Source organism: Natrix helvetica, assembly GCF_964273705.1.
Source record: "Natrix helvetica genome assembly, chromosome: 13".
In the NCBI taxonomy this organism is placed as follows: domain Eukaryota; kingdom Metazoa; phylum Chordata; class Lepidosauria; order Squamata; family Natricidae; genus Natrix; species Natrix helvetica.
In genome coordinates this window covers 14,046,804-14,061,009 of record NC_138557.1, presented here as the reverse complement: position 1 = coordinate 14,061,009, position 14,206 = coordinate 14,046,804, and positions in this window count along the sequence as shown.

Below are 14,206 nucleotides of genomic sequence, written 5' to 3'. Positions count from 1 at the left end.
GAATAGAGCCGCAGGGGCAGATCAGGGACTTCCTGGAACAATGCACTCCTGACATGCTCAGAGATATCTTGGCCTTGCTCCTGTAAGCGAGGTGTTAAAGGTTGGTTTCCCCAGTTGCAATGGAAGGCTGTGAAGTTTGGACCATAAGAAAGGCTGAGCGCCAAAGAATGGAGGCCTTTGAACTCTGGTGCTGGAGAAGACTCTTGCAGAGTCCCTTAGACTGCAAGGCAATCCAACCGGTCAGTCCTAGAGGAGATCCACCCTGACTGCTCTTTAGAAGGCCAGATCCTGAAGAGGAAACTCAAATCCTTTGGCCACCTAATGAGAAGGAAGGACTCCCTGGAGAAGAGCCTCATGCTGGGAAAGATGGAGGGCAAAAGAAGAAGGGGACGGCAGAGAATGAGGTGGCTGGATGGAGTCACCGAAGGAGTCAGTCTGAGCTTAAATGGACTCCAGAGGATGGTAGAGGACAGGAAGGACTGGAGGAACGTTGTCCATGGGGTCGCAATGGGTTGGACACGACTTTACAACTAACAACAACAATGGTTGGTCAGAGGACTCGCGCTTAAAATCCCAATCTCGAATAATTCCGTTGCCAACAGGTGGGATATCACATCTGGATTTGGAAGCACGATTGATCCATGAAATGACACAAGTGTGTCTTTCTGGTCAGTAAATATGGTGTTACAGCAATCCACAAATATTTGGAATTTGCAAGATTTTTTCTTCGTTCACGCCTGGTCCCAGCCACCCAGCATTCATGGTCAAGATTCCGCTTGCTCCATTTTGACTTGGGAAACAAAGCAGCTCTTACGAAGGTCTCTTTAAAAAAAAATCACCACTTACCATCTAAGACAGGGGTCTCGCTGGCTGAGGAACTCTGGGAGTTGAAGTCCACAAGTCTTAAAGTTGCCAAGGTTGGAGGCTCCTGATCTAAGAGCTTGTCATTTCCTAAACTCCCCAAATAGTTTCTCTGCTTCAGATGGTTTAGAAGGTGTAACTTCAAACCTTCACAGTTTGGGCTTGCGGATGAGGTGGGAATGGAACAGCCCACCTTAATTGTCGCATTTATATGCCACCTGTATTTGAGTGTACATACTGTTCCCCCCTCTTATTTTTTCCAACAGCGGCCATCCTGATTACTGATGAAAGTTTCTGTCCTTAACTGTGGATTTAAGTCAAGGACAACCTGTTCTTTCTTCTCTGGTTAACTCATCTTGACATTATTAGATTTTTATCTTGCTTTTTATTTAAAACACAGACTCACACACTTATCAACTCAAAGTGACAATCGTAAGAGAAAGAGACTGGCCCAAAGTCACCCAGGCAGCTTTCATTCCCTAAAGCAATAGCACTTAGACTTATATACCGCTTCACAGTGCTTTACAGCCCTCTCTAAGCGGTTTATAGAGTCAGCCTATTTGCCCCCAACAATCTGGTTCCTCATTTTACCGACCTTGGAAGGTTGGAAGGCTGAGTCAACCTTGAGCTGGTCAGGATCGAACTGCTGGCAGCAGGCAGAATTAGCCTGCAGTACTGCCTTATAACCACGGGAGAGAAGGAAGGAAGGATATTAGCTGTAGTACTTAGACTTATATATCACTTTGCAGTGCTTTACAACCCTCTCTAAGTGGTTTGCAGAGTCAGCCTCTTGCCCCCAACAATCTGGGTCCTCATTTGACCCACCTCGGAAGAATGGAAGGTTGAGTCAACCTTGAGCCAGTTAGGATCGAACTGCTGGCAGTTGGCAGAATTAGCCTGATATACTGCTGGTAACTTTACTAACCACTGCACACCATGGATGGATGGATGGATGGATGGATGGATGGGTGGATGGGGAGAATAGCAATACCCTTAGATGTATATACTGCTTCACAGTGCTTTCCAGCCCTCTCTAAGCAGTTTACAGAGTCAGCCTCTTGCCCCCAACAATCTGGGTCCTCATTTTACCCACCTCGGCAGGAGGGAAGGCTGAGTCAACCTTGAGCTGGTCAGGACTGAACTCCTGGCAGTCAGCAGCGAATTAACCTGCAATACTATAGTGTATTGAAGTGTGGTGCTGGAGAAGACTCTTGCAGAGTCCCTTAGACTGCAAGGCCATCCAACCGGTCAGTCCTAGAGAAGATCAATCCTGACTGCTCTTCAGTAGGCCAGATCCTGAAGAGGAAACTCAAATCCTTTGGCCACCTAATGAGAAGGAAGGACTCCCTAGAGAAGAGCCTCATGCTGGGAATGATGGAGGGCAGAAGAAGAAGGGGACAACAGAGAATGAGATGGCTGGATAGAGTCACTGAAGTAGCTGGCGTGAGCTTAAATGGACTCTGGGGGATGGTAGAGGACAGGAAGGCCTGGAGGAACGTTGTCCATGGGGTCACGATGGGTCAGACACGACTTCGCAACTAAGAACAACAACTGCATTGTAACCACTTCCCCACCAAGGAAGGAAGACTAGAACTCAGGATCACCTGTTTTATAGTTCATTGCTTTAATCCCACCATTAAACTGAATTCGGGTAGCAACAAAAAATCAGTTCCTGGGACATCTCTCTGGATATTAGGAAGAAACCTCCCAATCCACCCACTTAACCCGGCTCCAACTCCAGGGCTTCACTTACCCTACTCACCGTAAGTGTGATGCTTAGTTCACCAACAAGCCTAATTAAGGAGGAAGTCAGCCTTTCAGGTAGACCTTGTGGGATTATTTTTAGCATTCAAAGCCACTCCTGAGCCAAGAGGCTGTCGGAATATCTTACAATTGCAAGCCGGGAAGTAGAACAGAGGCTCCATATCTGGTCATTTTTCACTAGGACCATTTGACGTAACAGATTCCTGCGTGATCTGGTAGTTGCCTCAAAGGAAACAGCAAAGGGTAGCCGGTCTACCACAGAATCTTCTTTCACAGCCCTTCAAGAACAGGCAGTTCTAGACACATGACCACAATTGAATCAGAATTTCTGTTTCGCTAAGCAAGGCTGTTGTTAAATGACTAGTGCCCAATTTTATCAACTATTTTTTTTGCCATGGTTGTTAAGTAAATCACGGCAGTTGTTAAGTGAAGCACACATTCAAGTAAAGCCACTTTGGTCCCCACACTATAAAAAGATGTTGAGACTCTAGAAAAATGTGCAGAGAAGAGCAAGCAGGAGGATTAGGGGACTGGAGGATAAAACATATGGAGAACGGTTGCAGGAACTGGGCATGGCGAGTCTAGTGAAGAGAAGAAGACAGGAGAGCAGTCTTCCAATATTTGAGAGGTTGCCACAGAGAGGAGGGTATCAAGCTATTTGCCAAGGCACCTGAAGGCAAGACAAGGTATAATGGATGGAAACTGATCAAGTGAGGTATTAAAAAAACCCCTATAAAGCTTTAGTGTGCAGCGGCAGCCAAAAAAGCCAATGCAATCCTAAATTGCATTAACAGAGAAATAAAATCAAGATCAAGTGAACTACTAATAGCACTCTATGAAGCCTTAGTAAGACCACACCTAAAATACTGCATCCGGTTTTGGTCACCACACTATAAAAAGATGTTGAGACTCTAGAAAAAGTACAGAGAAGAGCAACCAGGAGGATTAGGGGACTGGAGGCTAAAACATACGATGGACAGGAACTGGCCATGGCTAGTCTAGAGAAGGGAAGGACCAGGGGAGACATGATAGCAGTCGTCCAATGTTTGAGGGGCTGCCACAGAGAGGAGGAGGGGGTCAAGCTATTCTCCAAAGCACCCAACAGCTAGACAAGGAATAATGGATGGAAACTGTTCAAGGGATGTACTAATACCACTCTATAAAGCCTTAGTAAGATCACATCTTAGAATACTGCATCCAGGTTTTGTCACCACACTATAAAAAAGTTGTTGAGACTCTAGAAAAAGTGTAGAGAAGAGAAGAGGAACCAGGATGATGAAGGGACTGGAGGCTAAAACACACGATGAACGGTTGCAGGAACTGGGCATGGCTGGTCTAGGAAAGAGAAGGACCAGGGGAGACAGGATAGCATGTTCCAAGTTATTTTCCAAAGCACCCGAGAGCCAGACAAGGAGCAATGGATGGAAACTGACCAAGGAGTGATTCAACATGGAAATAAAGAGGAACTTTCTGACAGTGAGAGCAATCAACCCCTGGAACAGAAGTTGTCTTTGGAAGTTGTGGGAGCTTCATCACTTGAGACTTTCAAGAAGAGAATGGATTGCCATTTATCAGAAATGGCGTGGGGTCTCCTGCTTGAGCTGGGGGGGTTGGACTAGATGACCTACAAGGTCCCTTCCAACTCTGTTAATCTGTTAAACCCGTTAAATTGCAATTGTTGGTCTGGATAAATTCTGGTTGATCAGTCCTGTAACTCTCTGGTCACGATGACCTTCCCTCGTTAGCCAGCCAAGTCCTCTCCCTGCTAAATTTTATCTAGAGATATTTCTGCTGAAGTAAGCGCACTGCAACCTCTGTCCCCACACACAGCACCTAAGTCAGGGGTGTCCAAAGTTGGGAACTTTAAGACTTGTGGACTTCAACTCCCAGAATTCCCCAGGCTGGGGAATTCTGGGAGTTGAAGTCCACAAGTCTTAAAGTTCCCAACTTTGGACACCCCTGACCTAAGAGAAAGGAAGCCAGGGTCATCAGAATTAGTTTGCTACCAACAGGAGTTGTTTGGGATGCCAAATAATTTATCACACTACGGATAGTCCTCGACTTACAACGGTTCATTTAGTGACAACGGCACTGAAAAAAGTGACTTAGGACCATTTCCCACATGTACCACAATTTACATTCAAATGCTTGACCACTGGTTCCTATTTATGACGGTTGCAGCGTCCCAGAGTCATGTGCAAGGGTGGGCGTGGCCTACTCAGCCTCCTGCACCATGGCGGGGAGGGCATTTTCGCCCTTCCCAGGCTCCAGAGGCTTTCTTCAAGCCTCTGGGAGGGAGAAAATGGCCTCCCCTGGGCTCCGGAGGCCCTCCGGAAGCTGGAAATGGGCTCGTTTCTGGACTTCTAGAACTTCTGGGAGGCCCTTTTTTTCACCCTCCCAGAGCCTCTGCATGAGCCCTGCACTCACATCCAAAACGGGCTGCGTGGACACTTCTGGGAGGGGAGGGGAGGAGTGGGTGGGGCCAGCCAGTCATTGCAACTGTTGGTTCAGCGAACCAGATTAAAAGTAACATCCGGTTCACCCAAACCAGTCCAAACCGGCTGAATCCCACCCCTGACTCATGTGACCATGTTTTGGGGAACTTCTGCCGAGCAAAGTCAATGGGGAAACCGGATTCACTTAACAACCTCATTTAATCATTGCACTGATTCACTTAACACATGTGGCAAGAAAAATGGTAAAGCCGCGACAAAACTCACTCAACAAATTTCTCACTCACACACATATATTCCATGCTCAGTTGTGGCCGTACATCAAGGATTACCTGTCCAAAATACTTGACTTCCAACTATTCATTTGGCCACCATTCAAAGTTGCAAGAACACTGATAAAAGTGACTTATGACCAGTCTTCATGCTTACGACCATTACAGTATACACCCTCCCCAATGGTTATGTGTTCAAAATTTGAGCACTTGGCAACTGTGTTTATGACAGTTGCAGCATCCTGGGGTCATGTTATCGCCATTGGTGACCTTGTGGCTCCTGACAAGCAAAGTTGATTAACAGATTAACAGAGTTGGAAGGGACCTTGTAGGTCATCTAGTCCAACCCCCCCTCTCAAGCAGGAGACCCCACACCATTTCTGATAAATGGCAATCCATTCTCTTCTTGAAAGTCTCAAGTGATGAAGCTCCCACAACTTCCAAAGACAACTTCTGTTCCATGGGTTGATTGGTCTCACTGTCAGAAAGTTCCTCTTTATTTCCAGGTTGAATCTCTCCTTGGTCAGTTTCCATCCATTGTTCCTTGTCTGGCCTTCGGGTGCTTTGGAGAATAGCATGACCCCCTCCTTATTTCTAGGTTGAATCTCTCAATTAATCTCAATTAATGCAGATGATATCCCCAGGGGATGATCTGAGAAACTACCCCCAGTTTATGTCTATGGAGATTCTCGGTCACCCAGCTCATGATTGTCCCAAAGGTGCTTTTTCTATCCAAAGAAGCTTCTTGGATGAGAAGTGAAACGTCTTCAAGAAAAAACAAAGTCCAGCTGCCTCATGAAAAAGCAACTTTCCGACACGGCCAGTTTATACTCAGATTTGCTTCAAGAAATTCCTTCAAAATTCTCTTCTATGAATCCAATCTTCGACCTTCTCTCAATATTATTTAAGCCTACAAATATTCACCAAGGGCTCTTTGGTATCTCTGTTAATAATTGTTAATAGTGGTGGTTCCTGAGCGCCAAAGAATGGAGGCCTTTGAACTCTGGGGCTGGAGAAGACCCCTGCGAGTCCCTTGGACTGCAAGGCGATCCATCCGGTCAGTCCTAGAGGAGATCAACCCTGACTGCTCTTTGGAAGGCCAGATCCTGAAGAGGAAACTCAAAGACTTTGGCCACCTAATGAGAAGGAAGGACTCCCTGGAGAAGAGCCTCATGCTGGGAACGATGGAGGGCAAAAGAAGAAGAAGGGGATGACACAGAACGAGGTGGCTTGATGGAGTCAACGAAGCAGTAGGCTTGAGCTTAAAGCGACTCCAGAGAATGGTAGAGGACAAGAAGGCCTTGAGGAACATTGTCCATGGGATCGTGATGGATCAGACATGACTTCGCAACTAACAACAACAACAAAGCAGTGGCTAAGATGCTGAGCTTGTCAATTAGGTCGGCAGTTCAGCGGTTCGAATCCCTAGCGCCACGTAACGGAGTGAGCTCCCGTTACTTGTCCCAGCTTCTGCCAACCTAGCAGTTTGAAAGCACGTAAAAATGCAAGTAGAAAAATAGGAATCACTTTTGGTGGGAAGGTAACAGCATTCCGTACTGTTGCCGTGACCACAGAGACGTCTTTGGACAGCGCTGGCTCTTTGGCTTAGAAACAGAGATGAGCACCGCCCCCTAGAGTCAGGAATGCCTAGCACATATGTGCAGGGAGAATCTTTACGTTTACATCAATTGACCCATGCTAATGTTTAACAATTGTCATTCAGTTGGTGGTCATAGAAGATGGTGTATTAGCCTCCCAAAGCAAACGTAAACATTTGGAGATAAAATTTTGTATAAAAATCTCAACGGTTGGGGGGGACAAGGAAAATTTTGCAATAACTGCAAAGCAGGCAGTTGCTCTCAAGTGCCAGATTTCTTTTCTCAAATTCTCGAGTTGAAAGCATTTTGATGCGAGTCTGGAATTGCTAGCCCTCCCCCTCGGTCCCATTTTAATATTGAGTAACGGGTGCCTTTGCTCTTTTGATGGAGCAATTTTCCTGCGTCTCTAATTCCCTTCCCCTCCCTCTTATTATCTTTATTGTTCTAAAGTCGTCCTTCCAATCTCTCTGCTGAGTCATGAATGCTCAAGGGAGTTGGCATTTTAATTACAGTGCACCAAGGCAATCGGAGGCCAACAGGCAGTGGATCAAAGCTCTGGTAAAAATGGGCCTTTTCTGCTGAGATTTCCATGTGTAACGTTCAAGAGGGACACAGAGAAAATAGCAAGAAATCTCTGGCCAGGAGCTGGAGAAAAAAAATGGAGTGTTTCCTGCAGGATTTAATAAAAGCACAATGATAAGAAGAATTAACGGCAGGGAGGAAAGTGCAGGAATTGGGTATGTCTGGTGATATAGGGGCGCAGTGTCTCAGTGGCTAAGGCGCTGAACTGGTCAATCAGAAGGTTGGCAGTTTGACAGTTTGAATCCCTAGCGCCGCATAATGGAGTGAGCTCCCGTTAATTGTCCCAGCTTCTGCCAACCTAGCAGCTCGAAAGCACATAAAAATGCAAGTAGAAAAATAGGAACCACCTTTGGTGGGAAGGTAACAGCGTTCCGTACACCTTCGGCATTGAATCATGCTGGCCACATGACCACAGAGACATCTTCAGACAGCGCTGGCTCTTTGGCTTTGAAACGGAGATGAGCACCGCCCCCTAGAGTCAGGAACGACTAGCACATATGTGTGAGGGGAACCTTTACTTTTAAGTCTGGTGAAAAGAAGTACTAGGGGTGAAATGATAGCAATGTTCCAATATTTCAGGGGCTGTCACAAAGAAGAGGGAGTCAACTTATTCTTCAAAACACTTGAAGGCAGGACAAGAAGCAATGGATAGAAAAATTATGGTTACTGACGAAGAAATAAAGATATACTGAAGGTAAAGATTCCCCTCGCACATATGTGCTTCCCCCGAGAGGTCTATGGGGCAGTGCTCATCTCTGTTTCAAAGCCGAAGAGCCAGCTCTGTCCGAAAAAGTCTCTGTGGTCATGTGGCCAGCATGGCTAAACGCCGAAGGCGCACGGAACCCAGTTCCCTTCCCACCAAAGGTGGTTCCCATTTTTCTACTTGCATTTGTATGTGCTTTCGAATTGCTAGGTTGGCAAAAGCTAGGACAAGTAATGGGAGCTCACTCCATTATGTGGTGCTAGGGATTCGAACCGCCTTCTGGTCAACAAGCTCAGCGCCTTAGCCACTGCATCTAGTATAGATCTATTTCAAGCTATTTATATCTCGTCAGCTAGCCATACCCTTCTGGGATTTGGACCCAGACTGTTTACATATTAGGTAGATGTATTAACCTCTAAGCCACAGGCTTTCCTCACTTTGTCAACTATACCTGGGGAGAGATCAATCAAGTAGAATGGGTTGTCTTCAGAAGTCACGGATGTTCCAACACTGGAGGCATTAAGAAGTGAACGGACTGCCAGTTGTCTGGAAGGATGTAGGGTTTCTTGATCCAAAGTCCCTTCTAACTCTTGTTATACCATTATTAAGAACTGCCTCCTTATCACAGAGCCATGAAGAATGAAATCCGCACCTGCCTATGGCAACGAGTGCCCTGAGATTTTTGCAAGACAACAAATTCAAATCAAAGTGATAATCTCTTCTTAAACTCTCTCTGGTCTTTGGACTTCTGCAAGCCTCTTCCCTCCCATGTTCTCCCTCAGAACAGGTAGTCCTTGAGTTGCAATCATTCCTTTAATGACTGCTGGACGTTACAACCGCACTGATAAAATGGAGTTATGACCACTTCTCACATTTACGATGACTGCAGCATCCCCACGGGTTCAAAATTTGGGGTGCATAGAAACAGACCTGTATTTATGACGGTTGCAGTGTCCTGGGGCTTATGTAATCACCATTTGTTGACCTTCCCAGCTGGCTTCTGACTAGCCAAGTCAATGGGGGAAGCCAGATTCGCTTAATGACTGTGTGTTCACTTAATCACTGCAGCGATTCACGTAACAATCATGGCCAAAAGTTCGTAAATTGGGGCGCGGCCCATGAAACAGCTGCCTAGCTTAATAGCAGCAATATTGAGCTCCATGGTGGTAGGAAGTCAGAATTACTTGTATTTTCTTTCCTAAATTTGTCTTTCATTTCTCAGCAACTCCCCCACCCCACTTCTGCTCCCCTCCCCCCAAATCAGGACTTCAACAGCAATTCAAAGTGTGTGTGTGAGTCAAGATCACAAAGGGCTTCTTTGTTGTAAGGAGAACTTGCACAGACTGGATTTCCATCTGTCAGAAATGGTGTAGGACAGTGATGGCAAACTTTTTTGGTTCTGAATGCCCTAAGCGCACGTGTCCCCCCCCCCATGCAATGTGAACATCCCCATGCATGCGCTCCATCCTTGCTTGCATGCGCGTCCCCCACCAATTTTTGGCTTCCAGGTTGGTGCAGGCAGCCTTCAAGGCTCAAAATGGGGCGCGGGGTGCGGTGCATGCACGCAAACCTCCAAAATGCAATGCGAGTTTCCCCCCTGCACTCGCGCACACACATCCCCTGCATGTGCCCCCCCATGCATGCGCGACAGAGACCCCAAAAATCAGCTGGCCAGCGGGAGGCGTGTGTGCATGCAGAGTGGAGCTGGGCTGGGATAGGGTCTCCTGCTTGGGCGGAGGGGTTGGACTAGATGACCTATAAGGTCCCTCCCAACTCTGTTAATCTGTTAAATCAGAACTTTAACTTGCATCTGACTCATTGGAAACATGGAGAAACACTTGTTACTGGAACTGGTACTATGGAGAGCAGTGTTTCTCAACCGTGGCAACTTGAACTCCTGTGGACTTCAACTCCCAGAATTCCTCAGCCAGCTGGCTGGGGGATTCTGGGAGTTGAAGTCCACAGGACTTCAAGTCATCAAGGTTGAGAAACACTGATGTAGAGGTATTCCGCGGTGTTTGGAGGATGCGTTGTGAAGTGGTGTGTGTGAGAGAGAGAATCACAGAAATGGAGGGCGGAGTTTGGGGGCTCAGATTGAGGATGCAGGAACAAGTAGGTGTTCTCAACCTTTTCTTTACCAGACCCCCCCCCCCTTTAAATACCTTTTATGGCCATGGCCACGGACTTTTCTAAGCTTAACCAAGCCTCATTTGTACAGCTGTATTGGCAATTTTATTGAAAGTAGATGTCATGTTCCTTGTCCTCACAAAAATCAATCCCTGGCATGAGAAAGAAGGAAGGATTCAGGTCAATGGAGCAACGTTAAAAGCAAACAAATAAACTGAGCTTTTAGTGACGAAGGGAAAAATAAAGGGAGAAATGTTAAGACACTGATAGAAAGGTGAAAGGGGGTCAATTGTGGAGTCCAGGGTTTATCTAGGTCAGTGATGGCTAACCTTTTTGTCATTGCATTGCACCCATAATGCATGGCTGGTGACACCCCCCCTGACCTTCCCCCCTACACATGCACGTAACAGTCCCCCCCCACATGCATACACCCCGCGCATGCATGGGGACCAGAGAGAGGTGCGCGTGCTTGTGTGGTGGTGCTGAGCTGGGGTGATGGCTCGCATGCCCGCAGAGAGGGCTCTTACCTGCCACAGGTTCTCCATCACGGATGTAGGTGGAAGCTAACTGGTTACTCAATAAAGCTCAGCCATCACCAGTTCACAGCGACACCTAGTGGCAAGATTTGTTCATTTCTCTGAGCAGTTTTTTGTGGCTTCTATCCAGTGAAGAAATAGTCTTTTAAGAGTAGAGAAATAGGGCTGTAAGGGCGTTGTAGAAAATTTAACCCTCATAAAAATCCCTGGCAGTATTTACTGTACGGGGGTACTCAGTATGGAAAAGTTTTAAGAGAGATGAGTACATATTGTAAGAGCATCTCACTGCCAAGAAACGCCAGTGCTTCTATGGATGTGCTTTTTTCTTCTCTGTCCTTCCCCCAACCCCTTTCTTTTCTAAATTTGTTTCTATGGCTGTTCTGCCTAAACATTGGCATTGAGGCTTGGTGATCTGACGGCAGAGAGATGGTGGTGAAGAGCCCAGCAGGCCAAGGAATCGTGTTTATTCTAGGTCTTGCCGGTAAAAACGAAGGGGGGAAAAAGGTCCGAGCATCAGATCCAGTGGTGGGATTCAAATAATTTAACAACCGGTTCTCTGCCTTAATAACCAGCTGGGTAGGCGGTGCTCGGTAGTCATGTGACCAGGTGGGCGTGACCAACTCAACATCACTCACGTCGATGGGCGCTTCACCTTAGTTTAAGCGGAGAGGCAGTTTCTGTAAGCAGGGCAATAAAGATTAGGCTAGAAACAACACCGGAATGTTTCCTTCCTGCCTTCCTTACAGAATTAGCCCTGCAAAATGGGGGGAAAAACCAAAAGGAGATTTCTTCCAACAACCGGTTCTCCGAACTGCTTAGAAAGTTAACAACCGGTTCTCCCAAATAGGTGCGAACCGTCTGAATCCCACCACTGATCTGAACTGATAAACGTAGGAAATGAATCTTAGGAAGGCCTGGTTCAATTCGTAGGAAGACTGCCATAGTTCAAGGATCTGAATTCTCACGATGCTGAGAAGACATTTCAGTATAGGAGAGAAACTCAAATCAAATTGTTTTCAAAGAGGCTCCAGCAGCATAAACTGAATGGCCGAGATGTCTTTGGCAGTAACACTTAGTACTTAAGACTTATATTGGGCTTCAGTGATTTACAACCCCTTCTAAGTGGTTTACAGCAGGGTGGATTTGATTTAAATCAAATCACTAGCAAAAAATCATCACTTAAATCAACTCGATTTAAATCATAATTTTTAAAGAGCAACTGTCATCTCAGTCCCGCACCAGCTCCTTCTCTGACCTGCTGTTGACTCACGGACCGTCCCATTCACTTTAATGGGGCAGCTGGTGATGCGGCAGGGACATAACAAGGTGAGGGATATGGCAGCAGGTGAGTGGATGCCCGCTAGCAGGTGCTGCCAGGATGGATCTGAAATGACAGGCGCTCTTTTAATGTAAGGACTCATTTTTTCTGGTAGTTAGAATCTTTCGTATTATTATTTGCAAACAAAAAGAAGGTTTCCTGTTTAGAGTGCACGTTATCTCATCTTGCAGAGCTTGGATTCATTGAATGAGTTTACCAAAAAGGTAAATATTGCAGAATCTACAGCCTCATGCTGCATAACTAAGCTCCATTGCATGCTGAATAAACTAAACGATTAACACATCTTAAATAGAAAACGATCTTTAGATAGTAAGTAATTACGGTCAAAGACCAGCAATACACATTAGTTTTTACAATGTGTTAAAAAGGACTGACATTAAGATATAATTAAAAAGTATTGACGTTAAAAGTGGATAATAACATACATGTTCTCAAATTGTTCAGGTCACTCCCTGGTTTACCTGGGTGCAAAACCGATGAGTAAATGAGAGTAAATACAATGGTCCAGAAATTGTTAGAGATATGTCCAAATAATTGGTACAAGATGACAACTATATTTCTGTAGCCAATTTTTTTTTCTTATGGACATTGCAGCAGCACAGAACTTCGCCACTGCATACGTGGTAACCAGGTTAGTGTCCTGGAGGAGAAAGCCTAGATAAAAATTGTCTGCCCTCCTTGGCAATCTCTCTAATAAGGGGAGAATATGTGCAGACCTACAAGCTCTGTATAGCTCGCAGTGTAATAGAACATGTGAGATATCTTCCACTTCTCCTTTACCACATATACAAACCCATTCTGCTATAGGTGTTCTCTTATACCTGCCCTGGAGGAGTGCTGAAGGGAGAATGTTAAACCTGGCTCTGAAGAAAGCTATCCTTTGTTTTGGGAAGATCAGGTCATTTAGATATCTTGCCGATTCCCACACACCCTGTTTGATTCTGTCCCTACTGTGGAGAGGCAACCTATTTAATTCTTCTTGGAACTCCATGTCTTTCATTCTATTAATTGCTTGATCAAAGCCTAGGGACATTAAGAATAACGGTGAGAGCCCCAGTTTGTGATCAATTGCCTGTTTCCAGGGGGAGGGAACTATCTTTAGATTTTTACTCCAAAAGCATTTCATTAAAATAAATTTGAGAAAAATTGAAACAAATCTGATTTAAAATATTTTTAAAAATCTGATTTTTTTTTATTTTAAAAACCATCAATTTTTACCTACCCTGGTAAAAGAGTCAGCCTCTTGCCCCCAACAATCTGGGTCCTCATTTTTACCGGCCTCAGAAGGATGTAAGGCTGAGTCAACCTTGAGCCAGTCAGGATTGAACCCCTGGCAGTGAGCAATGACTCAGCCTGCAATACTGCAATTCTAACCACTGCACCATCAGGGCTCTTAATGTCTTTTTTTTTAAAAAAATAATGTTTTTATTATTATTTGCATATAAGTATATCGAGCAGAGTGTGATCGCCCTGGCATTGCATCTGCCATAGAAAGTGAAAGACGAATAACATATATACTACTTACACAGTTCTAGTCTTATACAATTATTTTTGACCAACGTATTCATTATATATATATATATATATATATATATATATATATATATATATATATATATATATATATATATATATATATATATATATATATATATATATATATATATATATATATATATATATATAATTTGAGGTTTGTCTGTTTGTTTGTTTGGATTTATATGCCGCCCTTCTCCCAAAGGACTCAGGGTGGCGTACAACCTTAAAAAAACACACATCCCGAAAGTTAAGAAGAAATTAAATACATATTCAAAAAACAAACCCAATTTATAGGACAATAAGGTCTACTTAGCCTAATTTTTTCGTGTTCCAACTCCCACCTCGTGTTTCCAGCCATTGATAAAATCTATTCCATTCTGTCTCTCCTTTGTTTTTTTTAATTCTAATGTTAGTCTATCCATTTCTGCACTT